Source organism: Papaver somniferum, chromosome 5 (genome assembly GCF_003573695.1).
Source record: "Papaver somniferum cultivar HN1 chromosome 5, ASM357369v1, whole genome shotgun sequence".
Lineage (NCBI taxonomy): Eukaryota > Viridiplantae > Streptophyta > Magnoliopsida > Ranunculales > Papaveraceae > Papaver > Papaver somniferum.
In genome coordinates this window covers 180,289,766-180,299,133 of record NC_039362.1, presented here as the reverse complement: position 1 = coordinate 180,299,133, position 9,368 = coordinate 180,289,766, and the positions used below count along the sequence as shown (strand labels likewise).

At 35.2% G+C, this 9,368-nt stretch overlaps 1 non-coding gene across 1 annotated transcript; it reads right to left on the bottom strand.

The window, feature by feature from the left end:
- Positions 1–7,182: 7,182 nt before the first annotated feature.
- Positions 7,183–7,256, bottom strand: TRNAN-GUU. The gene has a single exon. It is a non-coding gene; the product is annotated as a tRNA-Asn (tRNA).
- Between the last annotated feature and the right edge of the window lie 2,112 nt (positions 7,257–9,368).

Below are 9,368 nucleotides of genomic sequence, written 5' to 3'. Positions count from 1 at the left end.
AGAACGTTTACATAGAAAATACTGTGAACTTGATTTACATGTGAAAGTATTTGGACGATTCAAACATCAATATCCAAGAACCAATCAAGTTGTATCCAACAAGAAAGGATGGATGTATCTACTTTGATTGATTTATGTACAACCTGTGATATTTCAATTATAAAGATAAACAATATAATTCGGAAAAAGAAATAACACAAACACCAGAAGTTTTGTTAACGAGGAAACCGCAAATGCATAAAAACCTCAAAACCTAGTCCAGAGTAAACACCAAACTGTATTAAACGGCTACAGACACTCGCCTACTATCAATTAACTTCAGACTGGAATGTATTTGAGATCGAATTAAACCCCCACAACAATTCATTTACAGTCGCGATCCTTATGCCTTTTGATTCCCAGCAGGACTCTGCGCAATTGATTCCCTCAGCTGACGTCTTTTACAGCCTAAGAGTTGCTTCAACTCAATTGAAGACTTTAAACCAATCTGTCTCCCACAGATAAGCCTATATATGTGATTTCCTTTTTTTGTCGTAGATCAAGGTGAAACTGGAATTCGATAGCAATAGACAAAGTCTAGCTAACCTCAAAATCCGGACTTATGCTTCACGAAGAGCATCCTAGATTATTATTCACCTCACAAGTATTAAACTTGTGGAATCACAAAGTCTGAGACGAAGAGAACTTTATAATTTCTATCTATCTTGTTCAAGTGAGCAATCTCAACAATCAAACAAGATCAGGATACATGAAATATCAAGATAAAAGATTATTGGACCCGGCTTCACGAATCCTTATGAAGTCTTTTTTGTCGCTAAACCCTAAAAGGGTTTGAAGGAGAGGACGACTCTAGTTATGCAACTAGGAAACCCAAAGATAGTGTATGGATTTAAAGATTCCAGTTGCTTGAGGTTCCCCTTATATAGACTTCCAAATCATAAGTTACTTTAGGTTTAAGCTAAGATAAATTCGAAACAACCAAACTATATTCATCATTAGATGAATATTTAAATATTATTTACATAACGAGATATACACTATGTTTATGATGGACCGTAACTGAGATGCGTATAAAGACCACGCTCATGAATGGTTATCCGAAGCTAGCCATATGAACTATAAGCTTGATAATTTTCATATAACACTTAAGACTTAAACTCAAGTCACAATCATGTGATCAAATATGTCTATAGTGACTTGAGAGAATTATTCAAATGCTAATTATCTCACAAAAATAATTTTATTTTATTAGAAATATTCAAAAACAAGTTTTCTGGTTATTAACCTCAAAATATATGTCAAACTGGAACACTTAAGAGTTTTGTAGCAAGTTTTAACCATTTCATGGGTCTTATATCAAGAAGTCTTAGAAATTGCACCAGCCTTACAGATCTCGGGCTTCGAAATAATGAATTGGTTGATAATATCACAGAGGCGTTTTACGTATATCCCGATCTTGATAAGCTTTCTGTAAGGAACAGTATGTTATTCGGTGAACTCTCCAAAGATTGAGGTGATTTTCAAAATTTGACATCCCTATATTTCTCAGGCAATGATATCACCGGAAGAATACCATCAGAAATGGGCAAGTGGAAGATTTTAAGTGAACTTCCTATTAATTCAAATAACTTCGTAAGTGAGATTCCTGTGGAATTGTCAAAATTGTCTTCGTTGATGAAGTTATATTTGAGTAATAATCAACTTTCCGGTAGGCTTTCCTCAGCTATTGGTATGTTATCCGACCTGCGATATCTCGATTTTCCAAACAATAAGCTCATCAGATCAATACCCAAAAAATTAGGAGATTGTTCATAGTTATTATCTTTGAAATTAAGCACAAACCATTTTAATGTAAGCATCCTACCTCAGATTGGTAACTTGGATTCGTTACAGATGTTATTAGATCTTAGTTACAATGAGTTGAGTAGAGAGATACCATCAGTTCTTGGATTCGAAAACAATCGACATGTGCCGAACAACATTGTGTAACCAAAAAAATAAAAATTCGGTAAGGTAAAACCTATCTCCTTACTAGACGAACATATGGCTTCAATTGTTGGACCCTAATTTCAACTTGGAAGTTTGGTTTAGAGTATATTATACTAGACCAAGCCGAACGTTACTCTTTTACACCTAAATTATAAATTCGGTTAGGATCTCTTCAGTTCTGGTTGTAATACCCCGATATTCGACAGTGGTTGGCCGAATGAACTATTAGTAATGGTTTTTCCTTCCCTAACACCGAGGCCTTTTCAGTACAATTGGCTCCAGATATGACAGAAAACTCTCCAGTTAAGCGTACGTGCTCGGGCGGCAGCAATTCAGGGATGAGTAACCTCCCGGGCTGGATAACCGCAGTGGCTAAGTGGGGACAGTATCGGTGGAGGGACGGGTCATTACACTGGTAGGGAAACTTACTTCTAGCATCCATTAAAAAGAAGTTCGGATATTTGTTCATCTTTAGACCTATTCTCCATTAAAACGAAGTTCGACTACCTATTTTTTATTTTTTTATAGCCGAACTTATACCAAATCTAGCCGAAATTCAAATTAAAGTTCTCATTTTCACCAAATTTAGCCGATTTCAGCAACAAACACTCATTAGTATAAATTTTTTACTTTACAAGTTGAAGGTTTGTTTTTCTCAGTGTGTTGTCAGTGGAATCACTTGTTTGAATTCAAGAATCTCAAACATAGTTTTCAAAGAGTTTTTCTAAATAATTTTTCTTGTCCTTTCAATAATTCTAATTCTAGAACTAAAACTAATCTAATTTAACAGTTACTTAACTAATTTAGAAAATGAACTCTCTTCATTGACTAAATATGTTAAAAAGGAACCCCCACCCACACCCCACACACACACCTCCTCAAAAATGAGCTTGTCCCTAAAAAAATGGTTTCATTAAATTTATCTTTATAGTATCCCAAGTAGGTGTTGGCAACGGATGAGTGGATGCGGTTTTGGTATCACCCGCGACTAATTCACTAAACGGTGGATTTAGGATTTTTCACCAACGTCCAATCCATTACCCGTCGGATGTGACACCCACAAAAATAAACGGATGAGCGGATTGGATACAAATGAATTTCCGGATCTAAAAAACTTGTAAATGAAAATGGGTAAATGTTGAAATTGAGTGATACAATTCAGTTTTAAAACTTGGATTACAATTTATTGATGATACGAAGGCCTCCGATCAATCCAAAATTAATACTTTTAGTATATCATTGAGGATCTTCAATGCTTCTTAGTAGCAAACTATATATAATATCTACCAATTTTTCGTGTATGTACAATACTAACACTATCCTTAAGATCGGGTGTCCAATAGATGGGTGATGTTCCGCCCACGGCCAACACGTGAAAACGACTAGTTTCATAATTTTACCCTCGGCGGATTGGGTGTCCACCCGTCCAATGGATGGGTGATGTTCCACCCGCGTCCAACCCGTGAAAACGACTGGTTTCCAAAGTTTACCCGTGTCCAATCCACCGAGAAGCGGATTGGGTATCCATCCACCAAAATGCGGATGTGGAAATTGAATTATTGTCCCTTGTTTTGATGGGCTTCACAAATATCCTTATTATATAATAAATATATCCTTCTCCATTTATAAACGATTTTGGGTCCATTAATATTTATTTTTCTTTCCATATTAACCCTTCCTCTATTAAATTCACTTCATTTTCAGATCCAAATCTATTTTTTTTATTTCTTTCTTCTCTCTTCTTCTTTTTCAACTCACCCACCACCAACATCTCTGGAAATACAGCCACCAGATCCATTACCGCCACCACCATATTGTCCGCCACCACCACGTCGTCCGCCACCACCATAACCAGCATGACCACCATTTTAGGCTGAGAGAAGATATTTAGATTGAGATTGAGAGCTGGAGAGATAGATCTTCGACCGAAAATCAAACCACACCCACCAGCACCATCAACAATCCATCATTGTTTTCCAAATTCAATCATCATCATCGAAATCGCCAACTCCATATTATAATCAAACAGATTGAGAATTGTAATTAATTATTTTTTTATTTTTATTTTTTTTTTTTGGTTTTACAGATCCAGATTCAAATTCCTTCATTTTTTAAATTGGTGATGGGGATTAAAGGGGATTGCAGTGAGTATCTTCTTTCTCTTATATAATAAAGTTTCTTCTGGTGCCTGGTGGGGGGAGTGGTGTAACTATCTTTTTGTTGTTTTTGATGGTGGTGGTGTTAGAGTGATAAAATTGGTTATATATAGAGAGGTGGTTATGGTTGTTGTTGTTGTGATGGAGATTAGGTGTATGTTATTTTGGTTGGGATATGGTGGTGATGTTGATTTCTTCACTGTGAAAGAAGAAGGGTACACAAGTATCGGTGATGGTGGTAGCATTTTTCCATCAGCATGGATAAACATCCATTGTTGATCCAATTAAAATGGATAAACTTATATTGTTGATCCAACTGCAATGGATAAACTCTACTGTTGATCCAACTGCATGGATAAACTTCTACTGTGAAATGGATAAACAAGTTTATCAAGGGTATATCAATTTCAGCTTTATGTCACTTACTGTTGATCCATCATCATGGATAAACATCCACTGTTGATCCAACTGAAATGGATAAACATCATTGTTGATCCAACTGAAATGTATCATTGTGGTGGCGGCGGCGGCGACGGCGGTGGACTAGTGGTGGTGGCGGCGACGAACTAGTGGTGGTGGAGGACTGTTGGTGGTGTAATGGTGGTGGCGAAGGAGTGGTGGTGGAATACTTGGTGGTGGTGGCGGTTGGTAGGTAGTGGTTGTTGAACGGTGGTGGTTGAATGGTAGTTGAATGTTGGTGGTGGTGGTGTTAGTGGTGGTGGTGAAGTGGTAGTGGAAGAAATTTGTTCCATTTTAAAATAAAGAAAAACTTTTATATGGGTGAGGGTATTGAGGTAATCTAATATTAAATGGATAAGGTTATTAAAAAAGGAGGGATATATTTATTGTTGCATAAAGATATATTTGTAGGGAGTTAAAAGTAGGTACATATAATTAATATACCCATATGCGGATTGGTTTGGGTAAAATCCGGTGATTTGGGGTGTTTTTGCTCGAAACCTATTTTGAGGCATACTGAATTGTTCTGAGGCATACTAAATAATGCCAAAATAGGGTCACTAACTAGAAAACAACATCACCCCTTATCCTCCCTTTTTGATAATGGCATAACTATCCTTACATAATTGGTATTAATGATTATGATTAGATTTGATTAGCTAGGAATTTTAAGGATTGATTAAAAATTAAATTATTAGTGGTGAATTAGTAGATAAATCAAATTTATTTGAGAGAGTTGGGATTTTGAGAGGAAGAAGATGAAGTGAAAAAAAAAACTTGGATTTTGAATTTTGAGATTTTAGTGACTAGAAGTGAGCAAAATGTGTGATTCAAATCATAGGTGTCTATACGAGGCTTAATTTCTTTTTATAAGTTGAATCTGTCAAAGAATTGAATTTTTAAAACCCAGATCTACTGATCAGATGAACAGTTCGGTTGATAACTTTTCAGCCGAACCTAGGTATATTTTCAAAAAAATGAGGTTCGGCTGAAAAGTTATCAGCCGAACTTCACTCTATAACTGACGAATTTTGGTTCGGCTGATTCGAACAAAATCTAGCAAAGTCGCATTAGCCGAACATAGTGTTTCTCTAAATCATACACTAGGTTCGGCTCAAAATTGATACTCCCAGATCTGCCGAACTGATCTTATGAAAACCTAATTTCATCTTTGAAATCATATTCTATCGATCAAACAAAATAAAATCAATTAAAACAAGATGGGTTTGTTACACGTACATTCTAAAATACATCTAAGAGCAATTGAGATTTGGATTTCGCACTCCAACATCGCTCACTTCGATTCGTGTTTGCTTTGCTTGATCAATTTCTTGATTGAATTGGAATCCAAAATGTTTGAGTTTAAAGTTTATTTTGATTTTTGATTTTAAGTTTTTGAGGATAAGGATACTCTAGTAATTTAATTTTTTTAGAGGATATATAGGTAATTGCACTACCTTTAGACACCCCTTATAAATCCACCCTACATGGTATAATGAATGAGTATGCCTCAAAACAGGATTCTTTTGCTCACCCATGAGATTCCCAAACCTAGAAAAAACATTTGGGCCCAGTAATTTACGGCCCTAGAAAATGGCCTAGCCTGACTAAAGCTAGAGTACTTTTTGATTCTTCTAGCGACATGACATACTGGATTTCTGATTCTTGGAGTGATTATCATTCGCATTCAGCTTGACGGTACTTCTGGATTCACGGAATGATCGAGTGTCCATGTTAAGACGTACATGTAAGCGATAAGTGCACTGAAAATGCCTGCGTCATTCCCAACCTCAACAAGTAGTACCTGACTCTTGTTCTTTTAACTTAGCATCATCATGTGTATCCTTTTTCTCGCGTTTTCCAACCACCACTCCAGACTCTTTCAGAGATCTCTTCCTATCTTCATCCCCGTCCAAATCTCCAATGTCATCAGATATCCCGTCTTTGCCAATGGATTTCATCTTTCATTATTTATTGGTTTTCCAGAAGTGGGAGGTCGAACTGTCCGGCCTTGGATTTGGCTTATGAAGTTTGTGTAGAATCATATGTATTTTGGCATGGAAATTTTCGGGGTGGGGTTTTGGGAGGTTGTTTGTTCCTTTCTGATGTATGGCCCTTGAAGAAAAAAAAGATGATGAACTGAAAGTGCAGTATCTTTATGAACTGAAATCTCCAAAATGGTTGAAGATTTGGGTAAAAGAATTTATAATGCAATTCCTTCATATGAACACCTAAGTGAAAACATTAATCTGGAGAAGAACACACGAGAAAGTGAAGTAGAGGAAGCAAAAGGAAGGGATTGGCAGATAAAGCAGCAGTAGAAAGGAAGACTCCTGATTCTGAAATGCATACCATCTGGTAATTTTATATTGCAGTCATGTACTTAAGTATAATTTTGAATATTTCAGTACATGCTTATTCACCGTTATTACATGTAGTTCCATGTTAATGTGTGTTTCCTTGGTTTAGCAATCATGCTTGGCTATTTCTGCATCTGCGGAACATACCGAGATTGCCCAAAAAAAAAAGAGAAAGAACGAAAGAAAGAGAATAGAAAAAGAAAAAAAAAAAGAAAAAACGCTAGAAACAGGGATTGAACCTGTGACCTTGTGGTTAACAGCCACACGCTCTAACCAGCTGAGCTATTCCAGCTTTCTTATACTTCCTCCATCCCACTAATAAGTGACCTAGTTACTTTTGGATTTTGTCCCACCATTAAATGACCTATATCACTAAACAAGGTGATATTTTTAAAATTATCCTTTTAATCGATTATAAGAAATATGCATAATTTGGTAGTCATGTTTATATTCTTTACGTAGGTGTTTTAAAATGCTTTTCAATGGTACGAAGTTTGCGAACATCCATGATGTAGTTTGAGAGATAAATTATTTCAAAATTTCACTATTTATTATCCATATGGGTATAATTATAAAAAGTGCTTAGAAATACTTTTCCCCTTGTTTGCCTTAAAAATTATGCAAACTTGAACTAGGTCACTTAATAGTGGGACGGAGGGAGTACTTTTGAATAACTATTTAAATTTGTAACCGCTTTCTATCAGTACCTAGAGGCTTTTTCAATATTCTTCTCAAGGTTAGAGCCTTTTCTTCTCCCCTCTTGCCGACATTCCTTGGCATAGTCATCAGGGCCGTCTCTGAAGTTTCGACGACCTTGTGCGAAAGAGATCGAAACGCCTTTCTATCCAAAAAAACAATTTCACAGATAAATAGAATGCACTTAATAGCATTGAAACTTCTGTCGCAATTTAAGAAGAACATACGATAAAAAGTGTCAGGAAGTTAGGAACTTTCCATCAAAAATGAAAACAAACACATAACTACTTAGAAATAAACTACGCTGATTAAAAAAATGAAACAGAAATAAAATTTGAGGACTAAACTGCATCCAAAAACAGACTAAAGCAAATAGCCATCAGCCAAATACTCTTGCACTTCAAAATTTGCGATGTTGTTTTCCCGCTCTAGGTAGTTCTTGACATACCTGCAGTAAAAGAAGAAAAGAGCTCAAACATGGAAACTAAAATGAAAAATGTTGCAGTCGACAAGTAATTAGTAATTTAGTAGGTACTAAATTGCAAGTAGATGATTGGCCAACTCTAGTCAAGCATTTTATTTTAGCATATATCTCATGATCCAAGAGTATTAATTTAATAACTATTGTCTTCACAAATAGATATGAAATCAAAGAAGTAATTTCATCCATTATCTACATCTAATGTATAAAAAAAATAAATAAATAAATAAGTACTATATGCACTCAAACCAAGTCTCAAAATCAAATCAAATAAGTATAGATGATAGATCACAATTAAAATTGAAGAACTAACATGTTAATTATGAACAAAGGGAAGCAACTAACCTGTTGGATAGAATTTTCTCCTGTCTCTCCGGTTTCAATCTTATTTTGAGATGCATGTCGATTGCCTTCTAGGGTTTTCGTTAGATTTAAGAGAAGGGGAACTTAGGCGCAGGCCCAAAAAAAAAAATTCTTACCGCCAGGCCCACAATTAATTTCTGATACAGTCGCACCCATAATTATTTAAAAATATTTAAAACGTACTGAAGACTCTATTACCCTTCATCGTTTTTGGGCATAACTTTTTTTCTTCTCCGCCGGTTTCTTTCCCTATTCCTCCATTAATCTCTGTAACGGATCAGCAAAGATTTTTTCTCCATCATTTAAAGAAATAAATCATTTAAAATCGATGATTCAAAGAAGTAAATCATTTTTGACTAAACCCTAGAATACATTTCAACAAAAATGGATGAAACAGACGAAGAAGAAAAAATCAAGTAGAAGAAACAGAAAAAAAGTTATGCAGCTAAATTTTCCCTTATATTGTCTTATGCACTAAACAAAATGATGCATAAGACATTATGCACGTGCATAAAAATCCATAAATCAGAAAAGTGAAAAAAGTAATGCATAAGACAATATGCAGCTAAAAAAACATAATGCATAATGTCTTATGCATCTAAAAAAACTGATGCATAACCAGAAAAAATGAGAAAAGTAATGCATAAGACATTATGCAGCTAAAACAAAATAATGCATAATGTCTTATGCATCTAAAGAAACTGATGCATAACCAGAAAAGTGAAAAAAAGTAATGCATAAGACATTATGCAGCTAAAACGAAATAATGCATAATGTCTTATACATCTAAACAAAACTGATGCGTAACCAGAAAAATGAAAAAAGTAATGCATAAGACATTATGCAGGTAAATCAAAAACAATG